Source organism: Piliocolobus tephrosceles, chromosome 5, assembly GCF_002776525.5.
Source record: "Piliocolobus tephrosceles isolate RC106 chromosome 5, ASM277652v3, whole genome shotgun sequence".
In the NCBI taxonomy this organism is placed as follows: domain Eukaryota; kingdom Metazoa; phylum Chordata; class Mammalia; order Primates; family Cercopithecidae; genus Piliocolobus; species Piliocolobus tephrosceles.
The window spans coordinates 101,121,489-101,138,263 of NC_045438.1; the positions used below are offsets into that span (position 1 = coordinate 101,121,489).

Sequence of the window (16,775 nt, forward strand, 5' to 3'; positions counted from 1 at the left end):
GGCCATGAGCCCAGCACAGCACCAGGACTTGTACAGTCCTTACGGTCTAGACTGATTTCAAGTTTATTAGGACCCCAGGGTGCTTTTAGTCCGCGTCAATGGGGCTAACCAGAAATCAGGTTTTGACCACTGGGATCAATGATTCTTTTCTGGCTATGGCTAGTTTAAGTGCTCCTTCCATGAATGCCAGCCAAATTCTGCCCTGTGTTGCTTTCTGCTGTAATAGGATAATACTGACTTCTAATGCAAAGTCTCACAATCACTTTGTTCTCCCTCCCAGAAAATGCACAGATTTTCTCTCCATGTGATGCTGTGCTGCCAGGGAGTGAAAGAGGGGTGGCATAGGCAATTCAAGACTGTCTTTCCCACCCTCTTTAGTGCCCCTTTCCTTGATATGATGTTAAAACCAGGTACTGTGATTGCTCACCTGATTTTTGGTTCTTATGAAGGTGCTTTGTTGTGTGGATAGCTGTTTGGTTTGGTGTTTCTGTAGTGGGGGATAATTGCTGGAGGGTTATATTTGGCCATCTTGCTCCTCCTCCTCCTTGATAAATTTTTTAAGAGATGGGGTATCACTCTGTCCCCAAGGATAGAGTACAGTGGCACAATCATAGCTCACTGAAGCCTCAAACTTCTGGGCTCAAGTGATCCTCCCATCTCAGTCTCCTGAGTAGTTAGGATTACTAGTGTGAGTATATTGATTTTTAATTAAGCTTCTCATTTTGAAATAATTATAGATTAACATGTAGTTGAAAGAAAAGATAGAGAAGTCACCTACACACTTTACCTAGTTTCCCCCAATGCTAACATCTTATAAAACTATAGTACAAAATCACAACCAGAATATTGACATTGGTACTATCAAGATGCAGAATATTTCCTTCACCACAAGAATCCCTCATGCTGACCTTTTATATCACACCCACTTGCCCACACTCCCTCCTTGACAACCACTAATCTGTTCTTCATTTCTGTAATTTTGTCATTTCAACAATATTGTATAAATGAAATCATATAAAATATACTCTTGAAAATAATGTGTATTCCTCCTTTATTAGATATAGTGTTATATGAAAAATATTCAGTTGTGGTAGATAATATTTTTCACATTCTCTATGACCTTAGTAATTTCTTTTGTCTAGTGATTCTATTATCTGTGGGGGGAGAGAGAGAGCTCTTCAGTCATGATGTAGATTTATCTGTTTCTCTTTTAATTCTGTACATTTTGGCTTTATACACTTTGAAGCTATATTAGTAAGCTTATACACATTTAAAATTGTTATGTCTTCCTAACTCATTAATCTTTTAATTATATAAAAATGTCCTTCTTTATCTTTAGTAATGCTCTTTGTCTTGAAATCCAAAGATTTATCTGATATTAATATAGCCACGCTAACCACCTAATGCTTACTGTTTTCATGGTATGTCTTTTTCCATCCATTTATTTTCAGCCTGTGTCTTTACATTTAAATATACCCATTATAGATACCATATAATTGCATCTTTTTTATTTGTTCCAAAAATCTCTGCCTTTTAATTGATGTGATTAGTCAATTAACATTTAGTATAATTATCCCTATGTTTAGGTTTGGTCTGCCATTTTATTATACTTTATTAACTTTTCACATTTCACTTACAGTTAACATTTTATTACTTCTTATAAAATATAGAAATCTTACAATCCTATAGATCAATTTAACATATTCCTAGTAATGATATTAAGTTACTCAATGAAATACACCTATATGCATTATAAACCCCAAAAGTCAGTATTCTAATTTTTACTTTAAAAAGTTATATGGTTTATAAAGTAGTTAAGAAGCAAAAAGCAGAAATGCAAAAACTCTTTTGCGTTTACTCAGATGTTTACCATTTCCAGAGAAAAAGAAGGGATCTTTCTCAACTTGATTAAAAGCTAACATTATTCTAAGTGGTAACAGACTGAACACCTTCCCTATAAGATTAGGATCAAAGCAAGGATTCTACTCTCAACACTTTTCAACATAGTGCTATGAGTTCTAGCCAGTCTAGCAGAGCAAAACAGTGAAATAAAAGTCATACATACCAGAAAGAACAGAATAAAATTGTCCCTGTTTTCAAATGGCATGATTCTTTACATAGAAAATCTGAAGAAAAGAATTTAAAACTCTTAGGACTTATAAATGAATTCAGCAAGATTACATGATACAAGATACTCTTATGAAAATTAATTGTATTTCTACACACTAGCAATGAACTGATGGAAAGCAAAATTTAAAGTGAAATACCATTTATGATCACTCAAAAAACTGAAATACTTTGGTATAAATCTAACACAACATACTCAGGAAATGTAAGCTGAAATGCTGATGAAAGAAATCTTTAGCAATCTATATAAATAGATAACACCATGTTTATAAATTGAAAGACTTAGCCAAAAGAACAGAGCTGGAGGCATCACACTACCTGACTTCAAACTGTACTACAAGGCTACAGTAACCAAAACAGCATGGTACTGGTACTAAAACAGAGATATAGACCAATGGAACAGAACAGAGCCCTCAGAAATAATACCACACATCTACAACCGTCTGATCTTTGACAAACATGACAAAAACAAGAAATGGGGAAAGGATTCCCTATTCAATAAATGGTGCTGGGAAAACTGGCTAGCCATATGTAGAAAGCTGAAACTGGATCCCTTCCTTACACTTTTTACAAAAATTAATTCAAGATAGATTAAAGACTTAAATGTTAGACCTAAAACCATAAAAACCCTAGAAGAAAACTTAGGCAATAGCATTCAGGACATAGGCATAGGCAAGGACTTCATGTCTAAAACACCAAAAGCAATGGCAACAAAAGCCAAGATTGACAAATGGGATCTAATTAAATTAAAGAACTTCTGCACAGCAGAAGAAACTACCATCAGAGTGAACAGGCAACCTACAGAATGGGAAAAAGTTTTTGCAATCTACTCATCTGACAAAGGGCTAACATCCAGAATCTACAAAGAACTCAAACAAATTTGCAAGAAAAAAAACAAACAACCCTATGAAAAAGTGGGCAAAGGATATGAACAGACACTTCTCAAAAGAAGACATTTATGCAGCCAACAGACACATGAAAAAATGCTCATCATCACTGGCCATCAGAGAAGTGCAAATCAAAACCACAATGAGATACCATCTCACACCAATTAGAATGGCGATCATTAAAAAGTCAGGAAACAACAGGTGCTGGAGAGGATGTGGAGAAATAGGAACACTTTTACACTGTTGGTGGGACTGTAAACTAGTTCAACCATTGTGGAAGACAGTGTGGCGATTCCTCAAGGATCTAGAACTAGAAATACCATTTGACCCTACCATCCCATTATTGGGTATATACCCAAAGGATTATAAATCATGCTGCTATAAAGACACATGCACATGTATGTTTATTGTGGCACTATTCACAATAGCAAAGACTTGGAACCAACCCAAATGTCCATCAATGGTAGACTGCATTAAGAAAATGTGGCATATATACACCATGGAATACTATGCAGCCATACAAAAGGATGAGTTCATGTCCTTTGTAGGGACATGGATGCAGCTGGAAACCATCATTCTGAGCAAACTATCGCAAGGACAGAAAACCAAACACCGCATGTTCTCACTCATAGATGGGAATTGAACAATGAGATCACTTGGACACAGGAAGGGGAACATCACACACTGGGGCCTGTCATGGGGTGGGGGGATGGGGGAGGGATAGCATTAGGAGATACGCCTAATGTAAATGATGAGTTGATGGGTGTAGCACACACACCAACATGGCACATGGGTACATATGTAACAAATCTGCACGTTGTGCACATGTATTCTAGAACTTAAAGTATAATAAAAAAATTTTTTAAATAAAGAAAGACTTAGTAAATAGGTCAATTCTTCTCAAATTTATACGAGTTTAACATTATTCCAACTGAAGTCCCAGCAAGATCTTCTCTAGATATAGATAAGATTGTTCTAAAATTTATATAGAAACACAAAAGAACTAGAATAGTGTTTTAAATTTTGAGAAGGAAGAATAAAGTGGGAAGAATCGATCTACCTGATTTACTATATAGCCACAGATATCAAGACTGTGTTGTATTTGCAAAGAGATAGACACATAGATCAATGAAATACAATAGAGAACTCAGAAATAAATCCACACAAATATGTCCCACTGATTTTTGACAAAGGTTCCACAGCAATTCAAGAGAGAAAGGGTAGCCTTTTTCAACAAACAGTGCTGGAACAATTGGATATTCACAGGAAAAACAAAACAAAACCAAAAAAAACCTCAACCTAATTCTCACATCTTACATGAAAATTAACTCAAAATGGATCATGGGTTTATATGTAAAACATAAAACTTTAAGACTTTTAGAAAAGAAAATACAGGCCGGGCATAGTGGCTCACCCTACACCACTAAAAATACAAAAAAATTAGCCGGGCATGATGGTGCATGCCTGTAGTCCCAGCTGCTGGGGAGGCTGAGGCAGGAGAATTGCTTGAACCCAGGAGGAGGAGGTTGTAGTGAACCGAGATCATGCCACTGCACTCCAGCCTGGGCGACAGAGTGAGACTCCATCTCAAAAAAAAAAAAAAAAGGAGAAAATCTACTGGATTTAGGGCTAGGCAAGGAGTTGTTACATTACATTTGACACCGAAAGCACAATCTATGAAAGAAAAATTGATAAAATTCATCAAAATTAAAAATTTTTGGTCTGTGAAAGAGCTTTTAAAGAGAATAAAACAACAAGTTCAGAGCAGTAGAAAGCATTTGCAAACTACACATCTGACCAAGGACTAATATCTAGCATATATTAAAACTCTCAAACTCAACAGTAAAATAAAAATCCAATTTGAGTATGGGTAAAAGACATAAAGAGACATTTCCACAAAAAGGTGGTAGAAATGGAAAATAAATACATGAAAAGTTGTCATGTCGTTGGTCATTAGGAAAAACCTAGTTGGGGAAAACCTAATAAGGTTATCATTAGAGAAAATCACCATCAGATATCACTATACACCTATCAAAATAACCAAACAAAAAATGGCGGTAACACCAAATGCTGGCAAGGATGCAGAGAAATTATATCATTCGTATATTGCTGGTGGAGATGTATAATACAGCCATTCTGGAAAAACAGTTTCTTTAAAAAAAAAAAAAACTAAACATATAGGTATATGACCACATGACCCAGCAGTGGCACTCCTGGGCCTTTATCGCAAAGAAATGAAACACATTAACATAAAAACCTGTGCATGAAACTTTATAGCAGCTCTATTCATTAAAAGCCAAACACTAGAAACAGTCCAGATGTCCTTCAATAGGATTGGTTAAACAAACTGTGGTACACCCACATGGAACACTACAAAGCAATAAAAAGTAATGATCATTGACAAACACGACCACCTAGATGAATGTCCAGAGAATTATGCTGAGAAAAAAAAAAGTCAATTTCAAAAGATTACATACTATTTGATTCCATTTACATGACATTCTTGAAATGACACGTGTCCACAGAAATGGAGAACAAATTAATGGTTGCCAGGAGTAAAGAAGGGAGTGGTGGGCAGGAGGGAAGTGGGTGTGGCTACAAAGGGCTACACTAGGAATCCTCATGGTAAAGGAAATACTCTGCACCTTGATTGCATCAATGTCAATATGCTGGTTTTGATATTGTACTATAGTTTTACAAGACGTCAGCATTAGGGGAAGCTAAAAGTGTATGAGAAATCTCTATTATTTCTTGCAACTGCAAGTAAACTTATAATTTTTCAAAATTTTAAAATTAATTTAAAAATCAATATATAAAAGGTAGGTGTGGAAGATATTGGGTATTTCACAAGTCCTTTAGAGGCACCTACAAGGAATATTTTACTGTATGTTCTTGAACATGAGGGATGCATTTTCCTCCAGTTGCACCATCAGATCTAGTTTTCTTGTGGCCCAATCAATTCAGACTGTCTTCTGGTATCCAGGAACACCTGCAACACCTCCAGCAAAGATTTAAAACAGCTCTGGGCCAGCTATCTCTCCCTTTGGGACCCTCATCAGGTCCATTATAAACACTCACATATTTCTTGTTTTGACAGCCCTGGGACTGCAGACCTCCTAAGGCAAACAAACATTCTCTCTCTCTTTTTCTCTGTTTCTGTCAGGGTGTCCAACCAGTCTCTGCCTTATAATTTTTCACACATGAGTTACATACTAGTACCTTTCTCTAACCACAAATGACACCTGTTCTTCAGGTAGGCCCGCTTAAGACCTTTTACGACCCAAGGTGAAGGGAAGATCTCATAGCTTTTTCAAAAACATTTTCTCCTCCAATATCCTTTATATTCTCAGCTTAACTGAGAGAACTATGGGTTGCAAAACTAACTTTTTAATGTCGTTTTGAAAATGTTCTTCTTGCTCTGGCCATTCATACAAGGTGTGTCATTTTGTGATAACTCAGTGCCCTAGTCAAAACTTCTAATTTAGCATTCTTCTTCACATGTAATACCTAAAACAGGGATTAAAGTTGATAAGAGGACCCGGTGTGGTGGCTCATGCCTTTAATCTGAGCACTTTGCGAGGTCAAGGCGGGTGGATCACGAGGTCAGGAGATTGAGACCATCCTGACTGACCCAGTGAAACTCCATCTCTACTAAAAACACAAAAGAATTAGCCGGGCGTGGTAGCACGTGCCTGTAGTCCCAGCTACTCAGGAGGCTGAGGCAGGAGAATCACTTAAACCTGGGAGGCGGAGGTTGCAGTGAGCCAAGATTGCGCCACTGCACTCCAGCCTGGGTGACAGAGGGAGACTCCATCTTAAAAAAAGAAAAAAAAAGTTGATAAGAATAAAACTACCCCAAATGCAAAGGATATGAATAAACAATTCACAGAAAAGAATACCTTAAAGGCAAAAATAAAAAAGAAAAGAATTCTAAAATACACTAATAGTGTGATTCACTTTAAACCTATCAGACTGGCAAAAATTCAAAGGTTGATCTTACCAATCACTGATGGGGAGTCAGAGAAAAGGGTATCTTTGTACACTGCTGATGATGATGTAAATTTGTATTGCCTCTTTGGAAATCAATCTGGAAACATCCATTAAAATAAAAAATATGTATGGAAATAAAAGCTCAATGTGCTAGTTCAGGTCCTCTGAAAAGCGGATGCCAAATCCATAGTTGCTGCCAAATTAACATGCAAAAGATTTATTGGAGAAAGTGCCTGTGAAGAGTAATGGCAGAGGGAGCAGGAGTAAGTGGAAACTCTATAGACTGTGATGCAGATCTGATACCTGTGCAAGGAGAAAGAGAAGGAAGGATTGGGTAAGAAGAGCCTGTGACTGCAGCACAACTCTGAGAACATTTCAGCTGTGCTGATAAGGAGTCCCCAAGCAGATTGCTCATTAGAGGAGTCTTGCATTGGGAAAGAATGATCTTGCATTGGGAAAGAATGAGACACACTCAGTCGTTGACCAGGGATTACAAATCCTTGTTATGAATGGCCTCGTAATGAATGTCATAGTGATGAACCTAAAGAGCCAAGAGCTAGAGGCTGTCAATCAACTATGCTCACTGCAGTAGGGTCTCTCAAAGAAGATCTAAGTGGCATGAGCACAGAAGCATGAGAGTATGGATACGAGGATACGGTGTTAAGAATTGTTCACAATGGCAAAACAACTAGAAATAAACTAAATACCCAAATTAGGGGAAAGGTTGAGTAAATTAAGTCCTATCCCCACCAAGGATTAATATGTAGTTCATCAAAAAGAGTGAAGTATGCCTAGCTCTTAATCGAGAGGAGTTTCCACACATTAATGCTAAGAAAACTAGTGTATGACAGCATCTCATTTATTAAAAATCTAAGACCAATACTATACTTTCAGGGATCCTTTCTTTAATTCATTACTAGAGGTTTGTCTGAATGTGTAGAGCACCAGAAACTACTAGGAGGAAACACGGTGTGCTCTCTCCGGAGTGTGAAGCCAGCCCTTGGTGTTGCTTGGCTGCAACTGCCCTTTACCATTGACAATTGTTCTCTTCCTCAGGAAGAATGAGAGGGAAAGAAGGCAGTCTTTGTGGTTCCCATAAAATAATAATAATAATAATTTTTTTAAAAATAAAAAACCAAAATACACAGTTATATGAGCTTAACAAAAAGTGCACAAGGCTACAAACCAGGCTGTTGGCCTCTGTTATGACTTTTATCACAGCCTGTCCACATGACAGTCCCCCCACTAGACCAGGAGCCCCTTGGGGATTGCAACCTAACATGGCACCTGATACTTTGTGCTTAATAAGTACTATTGAATGATTAAATAAATGAATGAATGAACTCAAAGGGAAGTTATAATTAACCAAATGGATCAGAGATGAGAAGCAGACATAGGAATCTTTTATACCTAAGAGATTATAACTGGCAATTTGCTATGAATGTAAAATCACGTATAAGTCTTTTATTATTAAATTACTTCTGTGTATCTTTATTCATTATTTTAATGCAAGTGTTTCATCCGTCTGTTGTTAGTCTACTTTCAAAGCCTAAAAGGAAGTTATCTTTAAGGTACCATAAAATTGTCACATTACTAAGCATAAAAATAGAGTACTTACAACTGTTTTTTGAAAATAGAATCTTTCATCACTGGGCAGTACCAGCAATAGATATGCTGTTAGAATTCACTGTAAATACAGTGACTAGAGAGTATATAGTTGCAGAGTCAATAAGCCTTCATTTCAAATATAGACTACCACCATTTAGCTGTTCTTCCACAAATATGTCTCTGCTGCAACCCAATTAATCGCCAGCGTTACAATCACCTGGCCCCACTAGGCTTCCTTCCCCCACCACAGAGCTCTCACCCACTGACTCAGCAACAGCAGTTAAGAACGTACATAGGTCATAGGATGACCACAGTTATGTCCACTCCCACAGTAAATATGACAGTTCACGTGTCCACCAGAGGTAAAGGGAAAAAAATAGACAAAACAACCTTGCTATCAAAAGTCTATACATAGCAGTCTCATTCAACTAAAAGAAGGAACAAAATGAAAGGTGAGGAAACAATGTTAGAACCAGCCCTCCCATGAGGAACAGTTTTGATAGAAAATGAGTGAAAGCAAGTAAACAGACTTCGGAAGCCCTGAAAGACAGTGAAACAGCCAAAGAGAAGACCAATTCAGAAAACTCTGTCGGAAAGATGATTAAAATGTCAAAAGACAGAATTGAAGAAAGGTATGTCAAAGGCAGTAAGGAAGCCCAAAGATCTGGGCTGTGTGTGTGTGTGTGTGTGTGTGTGTGTGTGTGTGTGTGTGTGGTGTGGTGTGATATTCTGAGATGGGCATGTAATATTCTGATATAAGTACTTCTGAGCACTTTTTACTTGCAAATGGGTACAAATTACATCCTTTTTAATGATGTTGGCCATATCAGTGGGTGGTGGTGAGAAAAGAAAAATGGAATCAGGGATGTGTGGGTTCTGACCCTAGCTCTGTCATTAACCAGCCCCTGGGCAAGTCATTTAATTCAATAACCCTAAATCTATTCACGACACACAATCCCCAGTTTCTCCAGACCTCTATAAAAATATAGGGCCAGATCTCTGTTCCCCAAATCAGAGTCACCAGGAAAATTGCCAGACCCAACCCTAGAGACTCTACTTTGCTAGATCTGGGGTGAGCTCAGTAAGGTAATATAATTTTTTTTTTTTTTGGACAGAGTTTTGCTCTTTGTTGCACAGGCTGGAGTGTAGTAGTGCTATCTCAGCTGCCTGCAGCCTCCACCGCCTCCCAGATTCAAGTGATTCTCCTGTCTCAGCCTCCCGAGTAGCCGAGATTATAGGCACCTGCCACTACGCCCAGCTAATTTTTGTATTTTTAACAGAGATGGGGTTTCACCATGTTGGCCAGGCTGGTCTCGAACTCCTGACCTCAGGTGATCCACCCGCCTTGGCCTCCCAAAGTGCTGGGATTACAGGCGTGAGCCACGATACCTGGCCGGTAATATGAATTCGTTAAAAACTCCTTCTGCAACTCTGACACTGAGCCAGGTTTATGAAGCTCTGGTCTTACGATCTTTATGGTTGCCCCCAGCTCGAAAATCCCAGAGTGATTCCTGAGTCACTGAAAACAAACTGAGATGTGCATCCATCTCAGAATTAAACCCATTGTGAGTGTTTAATTCACACAAGCCATGGAAGTAACAGCTATTTACTTCATTTTCAAATAGACTCACTTACCAGACACAGCTAATTTTGTTTATTATCTGGTTGGGGGCTGAGAGGAAGGTGCATTTGGCACTGAATCATCTGCCTTTGTGTCAATGCACCGCCAAGTCAAGTGATTAAAATAATTGAAGTGGGCTGAGCATAGACCGGTGGATAAGCCTATTACAAGATCTAGAAAGAATTTATATGTTCCCAAGAGACTAAGTGAAAGCCATAAGTATAGAAAGAGCAAATGTTTTCATTTAATATTAACTTCCCCTTTCAGAGACCCCACTGAGCGCTGTGCAATGGGCTGGCACGGACAATGATACAGACGAGAGAGAATCTGATTATAATGTATATGAGGAAAAAGTACCTCATTTAGGACTCCCCTCATCCTTCACTCCTATTAGTTTCATTTACTAAGAATATAACATTGTTGAGCTCACCCCTTTATTAGAGGCTTCTTAAAACCACAAGTATGAAATTTTAATTTTGCACAAAATATTTGTGTTCTGACTGCTTACCTAGATTCAAAAATTGATTTTATAGCTAGAAAACCTTATACTATTTGTGGCCCCTTTAAAATATCTTGAAATCTCTAATTGATGAAAACTATTTAACATTATGTTTCCTGATGGTATCGTGCACTAGGCTATAATAATTCATTTCATCACAGCTTCCCTAGGACCTCCCGTGATGTTTATGAGCTTGCTGCTATGGTGATTTGATTTTCATTTATAAAAGAATGTGTTACTACCTAGTCATCCCCATTTTCTAAGAAATCTTTTCTCTTAAATTAGAAACCAGATATGAATTTTAACCTTTTGGGTCTGTGATAAGTGTTTTAATGGCTTCATTTAACAAAAGATACTATTATTTAATTGCTTTGATTTATCTAATTTTGTGAAAATCCCAGGGAAATAGGGTTGCTGTGAAAACTAAATTAATACTCACTGCCATGTATGAACTTCTTTCACACTCAGACGGCTCCTCAATGGCACTTCAGCTTCATGACACACAATTCTCATGCTAATCCAAAGGTCTGGAATGACAAACTACTAGAAGAGGAAGGGATCTTAGAGCTTATCAAGTATCCCTTCTTACTGGTTTGGAAATCTACCTATCTATCCATCTGTCTATCTATATCTATCTTGAAATGTGAGTACTCAGCTTCTGCATGAATTCCTGGGACAGGAGAAAGCCTGTACCAGAGTTGGAAACTGTAAGAATTACTTGGAAATCCCATCATGATACAGAGGTGTTTACTACTAAACTCACAGCTGTGACCTCTGAACAACAGAATAAGACTAATTCACTTCTCCTGACAGCCCTTAAATTGTTTGAACACAGCTGTGCCTACAAAAACATCTCCAAGTTGCACATCCCAAGAGGCTGCGGGAAGAAGGCAGATAGTAGGCAGGGATAACATGCATCTCCCACTTGGATGGTCAGAACAGTGTGTGGAGATTTACACTGTGAACTTTTGTTCCAAGAACTACAGGAACATACTAGGAAAACCAAAAGAATTTACAGATCCTTTGAAAGAAATGGCATACCATAGAAAACTCAGACAGAAGAAAAACTGTGAGTTCCCGAAGTGTGAGGAGGGGAATAACCTGCCTCCAAACACACATCCCCACTGGGGAATCTGAAAACTCAGATCATGGGGGAAGGATTTAACCCTACCTAGAGCTGGAATGGATTTAGGGAGCTGCACAAAATGTAAAAGGAGAAGCAGCAGTGAGAAGACCCTTTTAGTCACTCCCAGTCTCCAGCTTGAGACCAGGGAAGTCATACCTGACTGTAGCTCACAGGGTCCCTTGGGGAAGGCAGTCAGCAGAATTAGGGAAGGCTGACTGATGAATAAAGTTCATCAGTGAATAAAGCTGATGATAATCAGCTTTAAATAAATAAAGGGTGAATAAAGCTGCCAGCTGAATTTTGTGATACTCTCTACTGGGCATGAACTTCCTTGAGCAGACTCTGGGGGACAAACAAGAACAGCTGCAGATACAGGCACAGGAGCTGCTGCCATTGTGAACAGATAGGCAGGGGCTGTGGCCTGAAAGCCATGCTTACTTTCTCAGGGAGGAAGCTCCTGGCCTGGTGCAAGTGTGAGTTCTGCACACAGGTTTCACTGTTAGCAGGGCACTGCAGGAGCAAGATGGCCTTGCCAACTGTGTGGGAGGAAGATGAAGCCTTTTGCTACCGGCTACCTCGCACTTCCCTGGCAAACAACACTGCTAAATAGAGGCAGCCATGCTCCCTTCTAAAACATAACCCCATTGCCCTCCAAACCACACCTTCATCCTCCACAGTGGCCACGGCAAGCTCTGCCCAAGAAGAGTTTGACCTCAGACCCACCTAACCCTGCCTCCACCTGATGGTATTTCTCTAGCTCAAATCCCTCTACTTACACTGCAGCTGGTGTTCCCTTATAAGTGCCACCTCCTGGCTGGAGGCCAACAAACTCAGGCCATTACAGCAACTCATGTCAGAATAACCCTGATCCCAAGAAGAAGAAAACAATACGTAATTGCACTGCCTGCAACATCCTGGCTAACCAGAGGTCCTGAATGTATCCACACAGCAACTTCACTGCTAGCACAACCAGCACTCAAGAAAGCCAGCACACTAAACCTATCTACAGCCAAGGATTCTCACAGAGTCTACATCACTCCCCTGCCACCTCTACCAGAGCAGGTGCTGGTATCCATGGCTGGGAGATCTGAAGACTGATCACATCACAGGACGCTTTGCAGATGTTCCTCAGCACTAGTCCAGAGGCTGGTAGTCCCCTGGGTGGCTAGAGCCAGAAAAGCAATAACAATCACTGCAACCCAGCTCCCAGGAAACCTCATCCCTATGGGAAAGGAGAGAACACGACATCAAGGTATCACCCCATGGGACACAAGAATTTGAACAATAGACCTTAAGTTCCAGATCTTTCTGCTGGTGGGTAGTTTCTCACAACAGAGACACAATTGTAGGGCTGGGCACACTAGGGAAAGTCTGCACCTCTACCCCAACAAGCATACAGCCTCTGATCATGAAAGACCTTGGAGAAGGGGTCTTGGTTCCGCCTTGGCACTCCAATGCAGGGCTGGGGCTTCCCTCACAGGAGTGCAACATGGAGGCACTGTAGACAGCCTTTCTGGAACAATCCAGGGTGAGTGCAGCCCCCAGGAGGAGTACCCACATGATTCAGGCCTGCATAAGAAGCAGAGTCACAATTCCTCCCTACTTGGAACATCAACATTCCCTGGAGATAAAAACAGATGCCTGTCTGAATAGCTGAAACATTAGGACAGAAGTGAGGCTATGAGGTGAATAGCTTTCTTGCAGACCTGGCAGGAGAGTGGAGGTAGCTCCCACTCTTCACCCTGATAAAACCTTAACACATCTAATTGAGAGCTCCCCCAGTCACCCTCATTGAGGCTGGAACCTCAGCCCACTCTTGGGTATTACATCTTACTCACTTGTCTTAGCCAAAACCAGTGCATACCCAGGGATACCTCCCCTATTAGCCTTAAGCCTGAATCATCAACTCAGTAAATGAAACAATGGGTAAAAATTAAATAAATAAACTATACACCATGAAAGAATAAGGTAAGCTTCAAGAGATCCCTGCCATTTCAACTCCATCAGAGACAGGCAACTCACTGACACACCAAGAATATACCAGGATCAGATAAAAACAGCACACAAAGACTCTCTATAACTAATGAACTTATACCAAGTCTTCTCCCCTACAAGCACCAAGAACCAAATTAGGCTAAAATAAACACTATGGTCTGATCCTTAAGAGAGAGAAGAAGGCCGGGCATGGTAGCTAACGCCTGTAATCCCAGCACTTTGTGAGGCTGAGGTGGGCAGATCACCTGAGGTCGGGAGTTCGTGACCAGCCTGACCAACATGGAGAAACCCTGACTTTACTAAAAATACAAAACTAGCCAGGCGTGGTGGTGCATGCCTGTAATCCCAGCTACTCAGGACGCTGAGGCAGGAGAATTGCTTCAACCCGGAAGGTGGAGGTTGCAGTAAGCCGAGATCGTGCCATTGCACTCCAGCCTGGATAACAAGAGCAAAACTCCATCTCAAAAAAAAAAAGAGAGAGAGAAGAATAAGAGAAATTTAAATTTTAAAAAATGCAGTCAAATCAAATATAAATTCAAGAACAATTTGAAGAAATAGTCTACCAAAATGAGAAGGAAACAGAAAAGTAACTCTGATAAGATGACAAAACAGGGTTCTATAACACCTCCAAAATATTATACTAGCTCCCTGACAATGGATCCAAACCAAGAAGAGATCTCTGAATTGCAAGATAAAGGATTCAGAAGGTAGAAGCTACTCGAGAAGATACCAGAGAAAGGTGAAAAACAACATACAGAAATTCAAAAAAAAACTATTTTGGATATGAATGGAAAATTTTCCAGATAAATAGATATCGTAAAGAAAAAGCAATCACAATTTCTGGAAATGAAAGACACACTTGGGGAAATACAAAATGTAGTGGAGAGTTTCAACAATAGACTGCAACAAGTAGAAGAAAGGATTTCAGAGCTCAAAGACAAGGCTTTCAAATTATCCCAATCAGGCAAAAACAAAGAAAAGAGAATTTTTTAAAAAAATGAACAAAGCCTCCAAGAAATTTGGGATTGTTAAATGATCAGACCTAAGAATAATTGGTGCTACTGAGGCAGAAGAAAAATCTAAAAGTTTGGAAAAGTTATTTGAAGGAATAATTGAGGAAAAGCTATCTGGCCTTGCTAAGAGATCTAGATACCCAAATACAAGAAGCTCAAAGAACACCCAGGAAATTCATCACAAAAATATCTTCACCTAGGCACACAGTCATCAAGTTATCTAAAGTCAAGATGAAGGAGAAAAATCTTGAGATCTCTGGGTTAAAAGCATCAGGTGACCTATAAAGGAAAACCTATGAGATTAACAGCTGATTTCTCAGCCGAAACCTTACAAGGCAGAAGGGATTGGGGTCCTATCTTTAGCCCCCTTATACAAAATAACTGTTAGCCAAGAATTTTGTATCCAGCAAAACTAAGCTTCATAAATGAAGGAGAGATAAAGTCTTTTTCAGACAAACAAATGCTGAGACAATTTGCCACTACCAAACCAGAACTATACAAAATATACAATAGAGTTCTAAATTCTGAAGCAAAACCTCAAAATACATCAAAAATAGAGCATCCTTAAAACATAAATCTCACAGGGCCTATATAACAATAACACAATGAAAAACAGTATTTGGGCTACAGCTAACATTATGAATAGAACAGTACCTCACCTCTCATTACTAACATTGAATGTAAATGACCTAAATGGTCCAGTTAAAGATACAGATTGGAAGAATGGATAAAAATTAACCAACCAAGTAACTGATGTCTTCAAGAGATTTACCTAACACGTAAGGACTCACATAAACTTAAGGCAAAGGAGTGGAAAAAGATATTCCACACAAATGGAAACTGAAAGTGAGCAAGGGTAGCTATTCTTATATCAGAGAAGACAGACTTTAAAGCAACAAGAGTTTAAAAAGACAAAGAGGAACATTATATAATGATAAAAGAATTAGTCTAATAAGAAAATATCACAATCCTAAATATATATGCACCTAACACTGGAGCTCCCAAATTCATAAAACGATGACTACTAGACCTAAGAAATGCAATAGACAGCAACACAATAATAGTGGGGGAGTTCAGTACTCCACTGACAACCTTAGAGAGGTTATCAAGACAGAAAGTTGACAAAGAAACAATGGACTTAAACTGTACCCTGTAACAAATGGACTTAACAGCTATTTATAGAACATTCTACCCAACATCTGCAGAATATACATTTTTTTCATCAGCACATGGAGCATTCTCCAAGTTATCATAGCCACAAAACAAGTCTCAATAAATTCAAGAAACTAAAAATCATATCAAGTATCATCTCAGCCCACAGTGGAATAAAACTGGAAATTTACTCCAAAAGAAACCCTCAAAACTATACAAATACATGAAAATTAAATAACCTGCTCTTGAATGATCTTTGGGTTAACAATGAAATCAAGATGGAAATTAAAAAATTCTTTGAACTGAATGATAATAGTGACACAACCGATCAAAACCTCTGGGATACAGCAAAAGCAGTGTTAAGAGGAAAGTTCATAGCATTAAATGCCTACATCAAAAAGTCTGAAAGAGCACAAATAGACAACCTAAGCTCACACCTCAAGAAACTAGAGAAACAAGAACAAACCCAACCCAACCCAGAAAAATAAAAGAAATAACAAAGATCAGAGCAGAACTAAATGAAATTGAAAGAAAAATAATATAAAAGATAAATGAAACAAAAAGCTGGTTCTTTGAAAAGATAAACAAAATTAATAGACCATTAGCAAGATTAACCAAGAAAAGAAGGGAGAAGATACAAATAAGCTCAATAAGAAACAAAATGGGAGGTTTTACAACTGATACCACAGAAATATGAATGATCATTCAAGGCTACTATAAATACTTTTACATGCACAACCAGAACATCTAGATGAGA

The 16,775-nt window shown here is 38.8% G+C and overlaps 1 non-coding gene across 1 annotated transcript; it reads left to right on the plus strand.

Annotated features, from left to right (window-relative positions):
• Positions 1-7,882: 7,882 nt before the first annotated feature.
• On the plus strand, positions 7,883-8,095 carry LOC111528422. The gene has a single exon (XR_002726975.1). It is a non-coding gene; the product is annotated as a small nucleolar RNA U3 (small nucleolar RNA).
• The last annotated feature ends 8,680 nt before the right edge of the window (positions 8,096-16,775 follow it).